We start from the raw sequence: 16,645 nt of genomic DNA, 5'->3' as shown, positions 1-16,645 counted from the left end.
CCGAGACACAAGATGGCGGCCGCTCCGAACTGTTTTGAATGTTTACAGACACCCGAGAGCCAATCAGCTTTCTGTGCGCAAGTCGCGTGGTGCCCGGAGCGCTCCCCGGAGCGCGTACCGGGGCGCTGCCATAGATATATATATTTTTTGGAACCTAAATTACTCAAAATCCACTGGAACACATATCTTGAGACATAGCAAAGGCACATCAGGCTACCAGTTCCTACAATTTTGCCAAGTTTGGTGGAAATCCATTCAGCCGTTCGGGCTAAAAGTGAGATCGACCGCCCTATGGAAATTAACATGGGGAAAACGCGTTTTGGGACCCCCCCTTTTATCTCGGCCCCCGCTTGACGCATCCCCCCCAAACTTTTAGGGAAGGACCGGAGCTTGACAAGGCCATTTTGAGGAAATTTTCAGGCAGATTCGTCAACCGGTGCCAAAGTTATTCCAAATAGAATTTTGAGATTTAACATTGAAAAAAATCCTAACTATAACTACCTACTGGTGACCGCCAGTAGGTAAAATATATATATATATATTACCTACTGGCGGTTGTCAGTAGGTAGTTATAGTTAGGACCTAGTTTCCATAGGAAATCCTCAACATTCTATTTGGAATAAATTTGGCCCTGGTTGAAGAATATTAGCGAATTTCTCAAAGAAGATGGCTCGGTCCGCTGTGCTCCTTCCCTGAAAGTTTGGGGCGGATTGGTCAAGTGGGGGCTGAGATAAAAGGGGGGTCCCAAAACGTGTTTTCTCCATGTTATTTTCCATAGGACCTTTAGACTCGGCTACAGGTCAAACGGCTGAATGGATTTATAAGAAATTTGGCAAAACTGTAGAGTCCGGTTCGCAGATTACGTTTTTTTGGAATGGTGTAAATCTGTTCAGTAGTTGCTGAGAAAATTAAAGTTAAAGTCAATTATATATCTATACGCGCGCACGGGTGCGCGCACCCAAGCGGCTGCGCGTGAGCAGAATTTTTTTCTGCTGCGTGACGTCTGTTAACGTTCGATTCGAAGGAAATCAGGAAGTGTTGACCGCCATTTTGTCACTGCGAGTAAATATATTGTTCATTTCAAAGCGTTGAAACATGGAAAGGGGAGAAGGTAGAGATAGTCTTGCTGCGTAGGTTTTCTCGGGGTGTGCAGTAAGGCTCTTAAACGCGAAAAGATATATATTTTTTTTTTAAAAAGTTGCGGGGTGCGCGCACCCGGTCGCGCACACCTATTTACAAGAGTGTAAAAATGGAGATAAATCAGAAGTTTGAGTGCTTAGATATAAGGTGGCTCTGAAAGAGCCTTTGTGTTAATTGAGGGTTTTCTGCATTTATAAGTAAGTACCGATGCAGAGCCTGATGTTGCAGAGGAAGATTCTGTTTCCCTCATTCGTGAAATGAACACCGTCTCTCCTATAGACGTCTTGCATGTGGTAACGCAAGTTGTTGTGGTAAATAGAACCCATGCTATAATCTCTGAGGAAAGCAGAAACAGATTTATTTACATGTCTCCTTGCTTTCTCAATTTGTGCACAATGTTGATTGGACCAATTCCATTTCTGTCTTTGGCATATATTGGAATATACCAAGGCAGTTCGAGGAAAAAGTGTCATCAATTGTCGAAAGGTGTCTTTTAGAAGCATTTCCAGACCTACCCCAGTGATTGTGCCTAGATCGTTCCCACCACAGTGCACAATTATAAGGTCTGGTTCTGGGAGATGCATAAAAGTTTTCCCCAATGGAATCAATTGGTGACATTTCAATCCTCTTTGGCCTATCCACGTTATGTGTACATTTGTTAAACCAAGGTTGCAAATTCGTCTGCTTGCTGCATATTTTTCACTCCAGTGATTATAACTGTGTCCTATTAGCCAGACCTTCATTTTCAAGGGATATGTAGTCGTCCTCTGATCGGTTCTGGAAGTGGAATGGTAGTTGGAAGCTGAAAGTCAGGATAAAAAAAAGGATGAGGCTGGGTGTGGTTAAAAAAATAAAAATGATTGGCTGATTGTAATAACTGGAGATTGAAGAGAACGTTGCATGTTAATGTTTATGTTACACGAAAAGTACTATTGGGTGTGAAAAAAATGACATGTAACAGAGCTGTGGATTGGCAGGTGTTTCTGGAGGGAAAACAGTCTTCTTAGTTTGCTGTAGAACGTTGAGACATGAACTTTTGACCTGTGCATTCAGCCAGGTGCAGAATGAGGTGTTACCATGGAAACAGCCGGAGATGGCAGTTGGTGATGGGTGACTTTCACGTGAGATTGAAAATATTGTGAAGGACAACCAATTGAAATGTAAATTTGATTTTATAATTTTGCGTGACGAAATGTGATTGGCTGAAGAGAGTTATATGAGTGTGTATTGACTGGATATCTGGGCCATTGAATTTTGGTTGCAGTGATAGAAGCTTAATAGACAGTTCCGTCAAACGAATATCTGTTTTGTGTCTGTCACTGTTGTACATCGTACAAAGCATTGGTAAAGGTAAGTTTGTAACAGTTTGTTTTGTCATGTACCGTAAAATACAGTTTAGTCACAAACAATGATTGATTTTCCTCGTAAAAACTATTTTTTGGCTGTCATAATGTGTTGTATTTCTAAAACTAATTTATTTATTTAAATGTTGAATACGCAGTAAAAAATATTTTTAATATAGAGAGTAATTATTTTTGTAATTTTGAAGCGTTTATATATAATGAGAGAAGTTGTTCAGGAAGTGAAGAAATGATATTAGCGGAGAGACAGATAATGCAGAAAGAGAGAGAGATGGTAAATTACTAGTGATACCGTCGTCAAAAAATGCTAATAGTTAATAAATACGTAAAGTTTTTGTCAGTCGACAAAATTTCAGGCTGGTTGGTGGCCGTGGCCTGCACTGGTGGGGGTGGGGCGAGAGGGAGGGGGAAGGGGGCTAAAGTCGTAATGATTAAGGTATTCACAAAGTTTTTGTAAGATGACAAAATTATAGTGCGGTTTGTGGTCGCGGTTTGCACTGGTGGGGTGAGAAAGGGAGGTGGTCGAGTGAAATAAAATGAAAAGTTTTGACCATGAGGTTGTACACAGATTTGTGCAGCAAATGTGTTCGTACATTGAGGTAGCAAACAGAGTATAAAAGTATCTCTCTCACTCCTGCTGTTTGACTGCATCTTCATCTCCCTTCTGTTTTCCATCTCCGTTGCCCTGTGTTATGTTATTGTGTGTGTCTGTCAGTGTCTGCCTTCAGTCCGGGCTGAGGAAGTTTGCTGTGGAGGCACACACAGATAGTCCTATCAAAAGTAATTGGAACGTTTTCAAAAAAATAATTATCTAATTGCATTGCTATTTTTAAAGCGCTACTGAATGTTTTCTTTCACAATTACCGCTTGGTTGCTTTCTCAGAGCAGAGGGTATGTCGTATTTCACTTGTTGGTGCCTCTGCATCTGACTCTGTTCTCTGGTGGCTGGCGGTGAACTGTTTGTTATTGTGGAGATGAAAGGGTGATAAGGAGTGAAATACGACATAGCGTCTGGCCTGTAGAAGCGTGGGAGCAGTGATTAACTCTGAGTGAAGCGGAACTGTGGCGGTGCTTGGTAATAGTAATATTACAGAGGTACAACTGTCTGTACGGTGCGCGACCTACTAAGAAAGAGTTCACAGGCCGTTATAGGCTTGCAGGTTCTAGTATCAGTAAGTGAGGTCGAGAAAAGAAAACATTCAGGGCTTTATTTATGAAGGCCTTGCGCCACCGGTGCGTCACTTTTTCCCATTTTAAAAAATGACGCACCTGCGGCGCAAGGTCTTTATAAATAAGGTCCTCAGTTAGTACAGCTGAGGTTACGTAGAACACATGAATAGTTTTTTAATATATAATCATTTCAGTTGAGATTATGGATTAAAAGAGAGAACGTGAATATTTGAAATGTTTATTCAGAAATGCACTGTTTTGAAGGCAAATCATTATGTAATATGAGTACAGAAATTGCAAAAAACATAGTAATTGGTATTGTCAGTAGTACATGGAATACAAACGCTATAGTTGAAAAAAAATGAATATAGTTTGCAAAATTAATTGTACACTCTTATAAGGAAGTATATTATATTTTAATAAATGGAAGAAGGTCTCTGGCCTTTCAGTTTAGGAACCATATATGAAAATGCTAGTGGTTATACATCATCAGTTTATCAATCAGCTGTCTACATGCGAAGCACTATCAAGTTTTTGTTATATTACTGTGTGAGGGGAAAAAAAGGCTCCAAAAGCGACAAAATGGTGAGAGGTGCATGTATGTAATCTGTTGAATGGTGCGCAAATCACTATTGAGGAGAACTACTGTATTGAGATATCTTTTGAAGGTTGCAGTATTGCATTTGAAATACAGTACAAGAAACAATGGGAATAATATTGAAAGAACATATTTTTCTGTTATGTATTTTAAAAAAAATATTTTTATGGAAAATTAAAGGAGCAGAGGCGTGTGAGGTGGAAATAAGCAGTTGAGAGGCGAAATGGCGTTTACAGTTATAAAAAACTCGTTTTACATTTACACATTAATCAGGGCACATGTAGCATATATTAGCCAGTTTTGCATCGAGTACGTTTGAAAAACCATAAGATAAGATATGCAATAGAATTGTTGAGATTAGAGTTTAAAAAAATAAAGTTGAAAATCGAGTAGCTGAAGAAAAAAATTTAGTCCACATAAAAGACCAAAATTTAACCAGCACGAAATCATAATGTCCACTGTTAGTAAAGCCAATAGGTCTGTTCTTCATAAGAAAATATCCAAAAGAACATGAAGAATATAGGGAGGCAAAAGGAAATGAGAACGTCAATGGCTTGCATAAGAGTTATCGAAGCATTGTGTAGGCAAAGTAGGTAGCTTCTGCTTCTAACAGGAAATCACTGTTATCATCTGAAAACATGTCAGCCATCCAATTGAGAAGAGGAAAGCAGGATTCATGATCTGTCATTATCGAAGCCTCTTTTACCATCAGAGGACAGCTCGGTGGGTTTTCGATGTAGCTCTCTGTTAGGAAAGAGTTATCCGTCCATTGTGTAGGCAGAATAGGTAGCAACTGCTTCTAACAGGAAATCACTGTTATCATCTGAAAACATGTCAGCCATACAATTGAGAAGAGGAAAGCAGCATTCATGCTCTGTCATTATCGGGGCCTCTTTTACCATCATAGGACAGCTCAGTGGGTTTTCGATGTAGCTCACTGTTAGGAAATCTTGCGCCGCTGCGAATATATTCCAATGACCCAGAACTCCTTGTATCGCTGCAAAGGCCATAAACCCTCCGTTGTAACAAAGCTGTTCATGATCAATTAACGGATTCATGAGGTGATTGTAATTCGCTTCAGGAGGTACCAAATTGCAGAGACATAAGTCCAGGGCCCACGTGAAATCACAGCTCAGGCAATGAAATACAGGTTGCACACAGGTGAAATACAAATATTGAAATGATAATCGATATGAAGTATTCAAAGTTGAGAGTGCTACGGTGCCGTAGTAGAGAAGCATTCTCTGTCAAAATAGTTCTAAGTGGTCCGGCTCGTTTGCGAAGACAGGAGGGACATCCATTTTGAATTTACCAAGATGGTAAAGAAAACGGCGCAGGACTGCCGGTTCTATAGCAACTCCACAGAAATAGGTCGCCGGCTATGCAGTGAAGAGGAGCAGAATGACTTGATAAATTTTCTAGCAGTCTAGTCACTTAAACATTGCTTAGTAGTTATCAAAAAAATAGCCTGTCTTGAAGTGGAGGATGCGTTAAAAAATAAGGGAGTCATTTGAGCAAATTGTAAGGGAAGGTCAATTTTTTTTTACACGAATGCTGTTCTCTGTGAATATTAGCTAAGTGAAAGATATGTGTGTGAGCAGATGCTACGTTAAGTTTTAAATGTGACAATGGAGCTCTTGTTCATGTCTTCCGATTCAAGTTCGGTATTCTCTGCCAAATGCAAGTATAATGAATCGCATGCGTGGGGTAGATAATCTACATTCTTAAAGGGAAGCAAATGGAGAGTTATTTTTATCGCGTTAGCTTTGTCGCTTGAAACGTTACAGTGATTTTCATTATATGTTAAGAAAGTATCACTGATGAAGAATGAAAATAAATCCTTATAAATAACAGGGGCTGGTGTATTTTAGAAAAGGTGTGTAACATTACAGGAATTGTAAAAAAATAAATAATGTAATTGAAAGTGTATGGTTTAAAAATGAAATGTAAAGGTTTAAAGTAGGCGTTTTGAAAGCGGTTCAAGAGGGCCAGTTGCATGATAGATTTAAAAAAAATACTACATGTTTTTCAATGGGATAATGTAAAAAATATGTGTCTTTATGTAGGGGGGGGTCAGGGTGTTTGCTAGTGGATCAGAGTCGGAGGATGCCAAATTTCTGGTATGGGCTGCCACGCAAATATGTATCCATTCTCAGAGGTTTATTATACTAAGGATATATATTAACATGGTGGCCCTTGGGGTTTTGTGGTTCTGTGCAAGTGTACTGCTTGCATGTGTCTAATGCTGGTCCTGTAGTTTTGGTCTATTGGAAAGGGGCGACCACTCGGTCCCCCCGAACGTATGGATGAGTGCCTCGATCCCCCCGGGAAGCCATTTTTGGGCGGGAGGCGCGTCTCGGCTGGTATGCCCGAAGCGGCGTAGCCGGGGCGCGCCTTTTCCCGCCCTAGAGTGGGCTGGCCTAGACACCGACGCAGCCAGCCACGCCCCCGGGGCGGGCAGGGGCGGGTTTTCGCCCGCCCTGAAGACGGATAAAAGAAGGCGCAAGACCAGAAGACGTCCTCTTGTTCTTGTGCTCCGAAGCTGCACCTCCTCGCTACACGTGAGCTCGGGACGGAACGAAGAGCCAATTTTGAGCGTTTTGATCTTTTTCTTTGTCTTCTAGATACTTCCTCGGAGAGATGCCCAAGAAAGGCGCAAAAAGAATGACGACCGAACAGATGGTGCGGGCCCTTTGCAAAGAAGTGTCCGACATAAAGAAACGGTTGGCGGAGCGAGATGGGGAGGAGGGTTCGGGCACCCCGCCGGCTGGAGGGAGACCTAAGAGGCCGAGAAAGGTTCCAGCCGGTGGGGCCGTCCCGGTTCCCTCTGCCCCGCTCGAGGCGCCGACCCCAGTACCGATGGAGGGGAATCCAATCCCCGTTGTCGTCACCCCGACATCCAAGGAAGACATGCCCCCCGAGCTGGCAGCACAGCTAGCAGCATGGTTGGGGGATAGTAGTGATGGCGCCACGGCTGCCGAAGCACAGGCGCTGATAAAAGGGCTTCGTGAGAAGAAAGAGGCAGCTAGAGTGGCTACGCCGTTGGCGGGGATAGACAAGCCGCAAGCGGCAGAAGCTGCGTCCGGTGCAGGTAAGCGGCCATTGCCGATTGCAAGGGACGAGTCAGCACCCTCTCGTAGAGAGAGATTAGGACAACATGTGCCTTTAGCTATAAAGGAAAAGATCTGGGCGGGGGAGTACGTGAATATTTTTTCCCTGCTTGTTGATCATTATGATGTGGAGCATGTAAAAAGTCAGAAGGACTTAATGCATCCGAGTGTTTGGCGCGCAAAGATGGCCGCCTTTAAGGTAAATGAGAACATTGGCAACTGGGGCAATGCATGGGGTATTTTCACATCAATTTTGGGGGAACGTAGGCCCGAGTTGCTTCCTGAGTTTCCCGTTTATCAATCACGAATTATGGGTTACTCGACAGCGTATCAAGGTAACCATTGGTTTTGTTATGACAATTTGTTCAGGAAAGAAAAGGAACATAACAAGAGTTTGACTTGGGATTGTTACGATTCTTTAACATGGGATAAGATGAAAGAATCGGGAATGTTACGAATGCCATTGGTCGGGAGCACTGTTGTTGATTACTCCCGCCAAAATGTGGGGACGCCCTTTCGACCAAGTACGAGCACCGACGACCAGTCGAGGCCCGCAGGCAATACAGGGAGAAAGGGTTTCTGTTTTAATTTTAACAAGGGGAAGTGTACCAGGCCTCCGGGATCGTGTAAATTCAAACATGAGTGTAGTACGTGTGGGTCGTCCCATCCTGAGTCATCGTGCAGAGCCAGAACGAGTGAGAATGGGGGTAAGGGAGGCGCCAAACAGGTCTAAGCTAGGCCGAGGGGCGCCTTTACCAACCCCGATTGATACCTTGGCAATGATTCCCTGGCTCAGCGAATACCCGGATCGTACTTCTGCCGGGGTGCTGCGGAACGGTTTTACACATGGTTTCCGCATCCCGGTAGGGGACTTTCAGGGTGTAGGGATGTGCAAAAATCAACTTTCCGTTTTACAACATGCATCTGTAGTGCAAGAAAAAATTCAGAAAGAGGTTAGCCGGGGACGGGTCGCCGGCCCGTTTAGTGAGCCCCCGGTACCGGATTTCGTTTGTTCTCCGTTAGGGGTGGTCCCCAAGAAGGACCCGGGTGAGTTTCGTTTGATTCATAATCTATCTTCTCCATATGGTCTTTCGGTGAACGACGCAATTGAGCCAGAAGTTTGTTCGGTGCGATACGCATCTTTTGATGAGGCGGTAGCCATCTTGAATCGCCTGGGGCACGGGACGTTGATGGCGAAATCTGATATCGAGTCAGCGTTCCGGTTGCTTCCGGTACACCCAGACGATCAGCGTCTTCTGGGATTCGGGTTCCAGGGGTCATTTTACATGGATAGGTGTATGCCAATGGGATGCTCTATATCATGTGCTTACTTTGAGCAATTCAGTACTTTCCTGCAATGGGTGTTCACTAAGAAAACGGGTTTCCGAAATGTAATGCACTACCTTGACGATTTTCTGTTCCTTGGCCCCGCCGGTACTTCCGAATGTGCCCGGGCCTTAGCTGAATTCTGTGTGTTAATGGATCATCTTGGCGTGCCATTGGCACCAGGTAAAACTATGGGTCCCACGACTTGCCTCGAGTTTTTGGGGATCGAGTTGGACTCAAGGGAGGGGTGCTTCCGTTTACCAGCTAGCAAAGTGTCGAAATTCAGGGCAGCCCTCCAAGTATGTTTAAAGGCATCCAAAGTTACACTGCATCAGTTGCAACAGTTAGTGGGAAAGTTGAACTTTGCCTTGAGGGTGATACCAATGGCTCGCCCCTTTTCCCGCTCAATTGCCCAAGCGATGGTTGGCTTAAAGGAGGGTCATCATCGCACAAGGTTATCGGCCGAGGTCCGCCAGGACATGCGGATTTGGTTAGCATTCTTGGCGGACTTCAATGGCCGGGTCGTCTGGAACAAGCCAGCCGTCTCCTCTGAAGAGCTTGGGCTATGGACAGATTCAGCAGGAAGCGTAGGTTTTGGCGCCATCTTCGGCACAAAATGGTCGGCTCAAAAGTGGCCCCTATGGTGGCACGAGAAGGGGCTGACAAGTAACATCGCTTTCCTCGAACTATTTCCCATTCTGGTGGCCCTGAGAACCTGGCCAGAAGGGTTCAGAGATCATTCTGTTGTGTTCTGGTCCGACAATATGACCGTGGTAGAATGCATCAATAGTCAGGCAGCCCGTTGTAAGTTGATTTTGAGGCTCCTCAAAGAAATTGTCTTACTGTGTATGCAACTGAACGTAGTATTCAGAGCAAAACATGTCCCAGGGGTGATGAATCAGGCTGCTGATGCACTGTCTCGTTTTCACATGCAGGCTTTCTCGGGTTTCCTTCCTTCAGCGGACCCGGAGCCGGCACCCTTCCCCGAAGCTCTCTGGTCTCTCGGTGCCCCGAACTTCGTCACCTCGTGGGAGAGAGTCTAGCACCCAGGACAAGGAAGGCATATGAAGGGGCGTTCCAGGCCTATTTAGCCTTTTTGGGGGCAGAGAGAGGAGGACTTTGGGGTCAGGAGGAGTTGGTAGTACTTTTTCTGATGTCCTTACGTAGGGCTGGGAAATCGGTGGCTACGGCCCAAAGGCATCGTGCCGCCATTTCCTTTGTTGCCAGGGCCCATGGCATCCTGGACCCAACAGCGTCTTTCACGGTACAGAAAGCGCTACGTGGGTGGCAACGTCTAGAGGGTCGCAGAGTAGATGTACGACGACCGATAGGTCTAGACAGGTTGTCCCAGTTACTGGTCACGCTCCCGAACACATGCTCGTCCCCGTTCGAGACCTGTTTGTTCCGGACTGCATTTACGCTGGCATTTCACGGGGCTATGAGAGTTAGTGAGCTGGTTGCAAGGAACAAACGGGACGTGACGGGGGGCTTGTGCAGGGAGCATGTCCAGATCAGGGGTGATGCGATGATTGTCTCCTTTCTCAGGTCCAAGACTGACCAAGATGGGAGAGGGGACTGCACGATCATCCGCAGGAACCCCGACTCATCCATGTGTCCGGTACAGTGCTTAGAAGATTACCTAGCACGAAGGGTGGCATCATGGGGAGGGACATTGTTGAGGCATGCAGACGCCACCCCGCTGACGAGGTTTCAGTTTCAACGGGTGCTTGCAATGGCCATTGCCGCAGCGGGCTTGGACCCGGGCGAATTTGGGACCCACTCCTTTCGTATAGGGGCTGCCACTGAAGCTACAGCCAGAGGTCTTAATGTAGAACAAGTGAAACGTGTGGGGCGCTGGTCCTCCAATTGTTATAAGAGGTACGTGCGATTGCACATGTTGTGAAACTGTAATCATGTACTCACGCCTCTTGTTTTTGTTTGTTTTCAGTTGCGCAAGCCTACGCGGCAGGGCAGACTGAGCAGTCGACCCAACACCAGGTCAGCGGTCGCACGTCACCGGCTGTGAGGAAGGAGGTTTGGGTCGTGGGCCACTCATACGTGAGACGGGCTGCAGACGTATTCAAAGCAGGTGACATGGTTCACGTACCTGAGGAATACGGGTACAGAGTGTCCTTCTACGGAAGGGGCGGTCTCTGTATTGACCAGTTTCAGGAATTTTTTGAGGGCTTGTTAGAGCGGATGAGGTCACCGCCGTCCATAGTCATAGTGCATTTGGGGGGCAATGATTTGGTCACCACCGGTAGACGACTTCTCCTGGAGGCTATGCTTTCCACGGTAAGTTGGTTAGCGAGGAGAGTTCCGGGGTGCCTAATCGCATGGTCTCATATGATCCCACGAAAAGTGTGGCGGGGGGCTATCTCGATCCCTGCTTTGAATCATTCGGTTAGAAAATTGAATAACAAAGTGAGTAGGTTGTTCCGTTCCAAGGCATTGCATTCGATCTCGCATAATTGTATTAATGATGACAGTATGTATCTGGGGGATGGTGTGCATTTGTCGGGGGCGGGGAATGAGTTACTCATAGGAGACTTCCTAGCCTGGTTAAAATCTTTGGAACATGACCTTTAGGTAGGAGTTTTGTGGGGGGTCCGGATAGCCGGTCAACTATCCGGACCTGTGGCGGTAAGGTCATGATCGGTGAGCACTAATTGGTAGATCCCTATGAGTGGGCGTCACCCAACACGGATGGGAGCGCTCGGGAGAGGTGGCCATTGGCCCCTCAGTGGGGAGGCGGTCCCGTCTAAGGGCGGGTCGCCGGAAGTAAAGGAAAGGCGGTCAAGGCCCCTTCCTTTGTAGGAGGGGTTACAGCCCCCTCCTGGGGAATTTCCCGGGGCTAGTGTCATCTGCGACGGCAGATGCGGTAAGTTGTGTGGGGTGGGGAGAGGTCAACGATACCTTCTAGATACCACACACAAGTGTTCGAACGACCTTTAAATGGCGTCGAGTCTTAAGTGCCCCCGTCAAGTCAAGGGAAATTGTTAGTAGTTGCACTTGTGGTAAGCCCCTGTGCCATCGCCCCTCCTAAGTGGGAGGGGTAAGTCTGGTTAGGGATCTTGACACCGGTTATGACCTTGCCGTTGGCCCTTAAACGTTAGGATGTACAATTTCAGTATTCTTAGAGAATGTTTTGTAGGATGCTAGTTCGGCTAGGAGAACCTCTGTATTAGAGATTATGTTAAGGTTAGCCAAACATCGTAATGTGATAATGAAATTGTACATAACATGAAAACGTTTAATGTTTTAATCTTTTGTTTTAATAAATACGGCCGGGATGGTCACTCCATCCCACATCCAAAAACTTTAAGAACAGTTTCCGGTTTCCCTTCCTTTTGGGGATTGTGTTGAGAGGGGGTGGCGGGTATCTCAGCCATATGGAAAGGGGCGACCACTCGGTCCCCCCGAACGTATGGATGAGTGCCTCGATCCCCCCGGGAAGCCATTTTTGGGCGGGAGGCGCGTCTCGGCTGGTATGCCCGAAGCGGCGTAGCCGGGGCGCGCCTTTTCCCGCCCTAGAGTGGGCTGGCCTAGACACCGACGCAGCCAGCCACGCCCCCGGGGCGGGCAGGGGCGGGTTTTCGCCCGCCCTGAAGACGGATAAAAGAAGGCGCAAGACCAGAAGACGTCCTCTTGTTCTTGTGCTCCGAAGCTGCACCTCCTCGCTACACGTGAGCTCGGGACGGAACGAAGAGCCAATTTTGACCCACCCACCAGCCCCTGAGGACAGCAAAGTTGTTGTGCAATAAAGTGAATTGATAAGTTTGTTTTTCCGTTTCGTTTACAGGCTATAACAGTAGCAGTTTGTAGTTAATAAAGATGGTGAATATCGTTTAGGTTGTTATGATTAAAGTGATTTGATGTGATGTTGCATTTTTAGCATGTTCCTTCGGTCGTAGCGACCAATGTTTTCATAGGTTGAAGAACTGTCGTATTTATTTTTTGGTAGGCGGTAAGGTCATGATCGGTGAGCACTAATTGGTAGATCCCTATGAGTGGGCGTCACCCAACACGGATGGGAGCGCTCGGGAGAGGTGGCCATTGGCCCCTCAGTGGGGAGGCGGTCCCGTCTAAGGGCGGGTCGCCGGAAGTAAAGGAAAGGCGGTCAAGGCCCCTTCCTTTGTAGGAGGGGTTACAGCCCCCTCCTGGGGAATTTCCCGGGGCTAGTGTCATCTGCGACGGCAGATGCGGTAAGTTGTGTGGGGTGGGGAGAGGTCAACGATACCTTCTAGATACCACACACAAGTGTTCGAACGACCTTTAAATGGCGTCGAGTCTTAAGTGCCCCCGTCAAGTCAAGGGAAATTGTTAGTAGTTGCACTTGTGGTAAGCCCCTGTGCCATCGCCCCTCCTAAGTGGGAGGGGTAAGTCTGGTTAGGGATCTTGACACCGGTTATGACCTTGCCGTTGGCCCTTAAACGTTAGGATGTACAATTTCAGTATTCTTAGAGAATGTTTTGTAGGATGCTAGTTCGGCTAGGAGAACCTCTGTATTAGAGATTATGTTAAGGTTAGCCAAACATCGTAATGTGATAATGAAATTGTACATAACATGAAAACGTTTAATGTTTTAATCTTTTGTTTTAATAAATACGGCCGGGATGGTCACTCCATCCCACATCCAAAAACTTTAAGAACAGTTTCCGGTTTCCCTTCCTTTTGGGGATTGTGTTGAGAGGGGGTGGCGGGTATCTCAGCCATAGGACATGGGGCCTTATTTATGACGGCCTTGCGCCACCGGTGCGTCACTTTTCCCATGCTAAAAGTGATGCACCGGCGGCCTAAGGTCTTCATAAATAAGGCTTTTGTTTTTTTGTGACTTGGCCTTTTAGTTATGAAAGCATACTGTTGTAGGTGCATGAATTTTAACATGGGCAAAAGTGACATATCTGTGGCACAATGCTTTTATAAATGAGAAATTTTGTATTTAGTTTTAATGTAGAGGATTGTGGGGAAATTATTAGTTATGCTTGTTCAATGCTATAATGATTGTATATTGTGTAGGAAATAAGTTTGTAATAAGTTAATAACATTTTATTATTTCCATTTTTAGAGTGTTTGGTGCCTGAAAGCAACAACCTGCCATTTGAATTGATAATTTGAGAGTATATATTCTTTTTTTCAGGTGAGTTACTTTTTTTGCTTTGGCAATTTCTGTGGGTGGTGATGAAAATAATAAAGAATATTTTTTGAAATATTTAGAACATGATTTTATCTTAAATTTGTCACATGTGGTTCTATCTGCTTATACTAGATATGTTTTTTGAGATGTTCTCCATTGACAGTTCAAATTATTTTTTAATGAGCTTGGTGCATGTGTTCTTTTGGAAGGAGTTGAGATTTAGAAATCATTGGAGTATAATTCTTTCAGGTTTCTTTTAATTAATACTTGTGAAGTGCTCATTATTTTTGAAATCTTGTTGTATTATGTTTGGCAGTGTTTCACCTTTATTTACAGAGAGGTATTATGATATGGATCTAAATGTAATGCTCATGTTTCCTGCATATCTGTGATTATACTATCTATAGGCACTTTTTTACATATTAATGTAGAGCTTTAATATGAGGTGGTTCTTCATGGTTAGTATGACATTTTGCATATGCTAAGACATTTACATGGTGAGTATGCTGTTGTAACATAAATTGAACTGTCTCTGTGGGAAGTAGTAATCTGTTAAGTGAATTAAATGGTTTGTATAGAGTGATCCTTTTCTTCAGAGTGCATAAATTTATATTGCACTTTGTAGTGATGAACTAAAAAAATGGGTCTCTAAAAATTATTGTACAGGTAATAAATATTTCAGATATCTAGAAAATCTAAAAATAAATTTTACAGTGAAATGTCTTTGAACAACAGTAATTATTTAATGGAAAAAAAGCTCAGTATCAATGTTTAGAGTTATATTGCAAATTTCTTTAACAAAACAAGAGGAATGTGGTATCTTACAATATATAGAGTTAATAAGTTAGAGATTATATAAATATATGTAGTTTAAAAATTAGTAAAGGTACTTTTCAGTTATACACTTATGGAAAAAGATATAATTTAGTCTCTATATTTTCTTAAAAGGATACAGAAGAATAAAAACAAACTAATTATGGAGAATCGGTCAGAAGAGAATCAAATTCATTTTGACATCATTAATGAACTGATGGAGGAAATTTTAGACGCGGTTTTTCAAGAGGAAACTGATGAAAATAATGATTTTATGGACATATCCTTAGATTCAGCTTATTCAGAGCTGATAGAAGAAGATGAGGACAATGGACTTGAAGAAGTCCCTGATGAACTAATGTTGGAAATTCTTCTAAATTATGAACTTATGAATAAATAAAAAAAAAATTGATAGCAAAGCATTCGTGATGACAGTTTTCTTGATATATTCGTCGATGAAGTGCTTCATGAGAGTGATAAGATATGTTCTCATGAAGTGTAAAAGAGATCGTAGTAAAAAAGATTAAAACACCTATGATGACCGATAGTTCTTGAAAAAAGTGTACTGTTTGTATGCTTTAAAATTTGTTTTTAAAAAAATTGTCTATAAAGCTAAAACCGATATGGAGTGTGATAAATTTACAAGAAACATTCACTACAGGATTTACTACTTTGTTCAGAGATTTTCTGTTATTATTTGTATTTCATTAGAAAATGAATGTGTGGTTTTAATTTGTACGGTATATGCTAGTAGTGAACTATAATATTTGTTATTTTTGTGTTTTACAGATTGACAATTTCATCAAAATTTTAAATTAAGATGCCGACCAGAATTGAAAAAAAGAAACTCTACAAACGGACTTACAGTTTGAAGAAGAAAAGTTTTGAAATATTTTCTAAGAAGGAGAGGACGGATACAAAGAAGAGTGCTCCTGGTAAGCAAACTAAAAAGTTTTTGAAAGGAATTTTGGGAAGGAAAAATGTTAATATTGAAGTTCAGAAGGAAAAAACGATATCAGTATCTAAAAGGAGATATGGAATCAAAGATAAAAATGTTTCTGGAATTAAGAGAGATGAAAGAGTGTACAGTAAAACCCGGAGTAATCAATTCAGCCAAATCAGGAAGCGTATGTTTTACAACAGAGTCGTTTCGAATTTATTACAAAAGGAGAAAGTTTCTAAGAGAAGATCTGCTTTTTTTAAGAAGAAACAATATATAGAGTGTATTGTTGAGCGCGCATTTGAGACAAAAAGAAAATTATTTATTTTAATACTCAATAGAATAAATATTTTAAATAAGGCGATTCGAGTTTTGAAAGGTAAAAGTAAATGGAAGAGACACATAAATAGGAGTAATTTTTGTAAAGTGTTTTCTGGGAAGTGGATGCATACTTCAACTTCTGAGCCATTTTTTAATGAAGAGAGTTACTTTCAAAGTAACAATCTGTTGCATGCAGTTGACACCAGTGGTCGAGCGTATGAGGTGAAGGATGGTTGTGTTATTGAGAAAGAGAAAATTGTGGTTAGAAATGCAGAAGATGTTATGGGTAGAGGAGCTTTAGAGGGACGTCCTAATGCTCCTGTTTACAGTTGGAATTGTAGTAGCATTTGTAGTGTACGACAGGATTCAATTGATTTCTTTCGCAATTTCTTACGTAAGTAGACTAAAGAAAGTCTAAAAAAAAATTAAAATGTTGCAAGAATTAGATCAATGCAGAGTGCGAGAGAAAATAGGTCTGGAAGGCCATTCTCTGGCTTGTCTTTCTAAAAAAATATGCCAGAGTGTCTTTCATCACTTCCGGATGTTAGCAGTGCATCATACTAAAATGAGAAAATTAGTGAGAAAGTTGTACTATGCAAAAAGTCCAGCACTTAAACTGAAACAGTTAAATAGTGCTCTTTTGTATGGATGTGAATTAGATGTTAAGAAGATTTGTGCAGAAATTGAGGTAAGTTATTTTGGTCCAGAGGAAGATAATGCAGAAACTGA

General features: G+C 43.3%; 1 protein-coding gene across 1 annotated transcript in view; it reads left to right on the top strand.

Annotated features, from left to right (window-relative positions):
• The window catches only part of LOC147706982 (cytochrome P450 2K1-like), a 524,195-nt gene that overhangs the window by 378,910 nt on the left and 128,640 nt on the right, over nt 1-16,645 (top strand). The window lies entirely within an intron of this gene.

Source organism: Lissotriton vulgaris, chromosome 6 (assembly GCF_964263255.1).
Source record: "Lissotriton vulgaris chromosome 6, aLisVul1.2, whole genome shotgun sequence".
NCBI lineage: Eukaryota > Metazoa > Chordata > Amphibia > Caudata > Salamandridae > Lissotriton > Lissotriton vulgaris.
The sequence above is the reverse complement of the archived record's forward strand: the minus strand, read 5'-3'. Positions and strand labels throughout refer to the sequence as shown.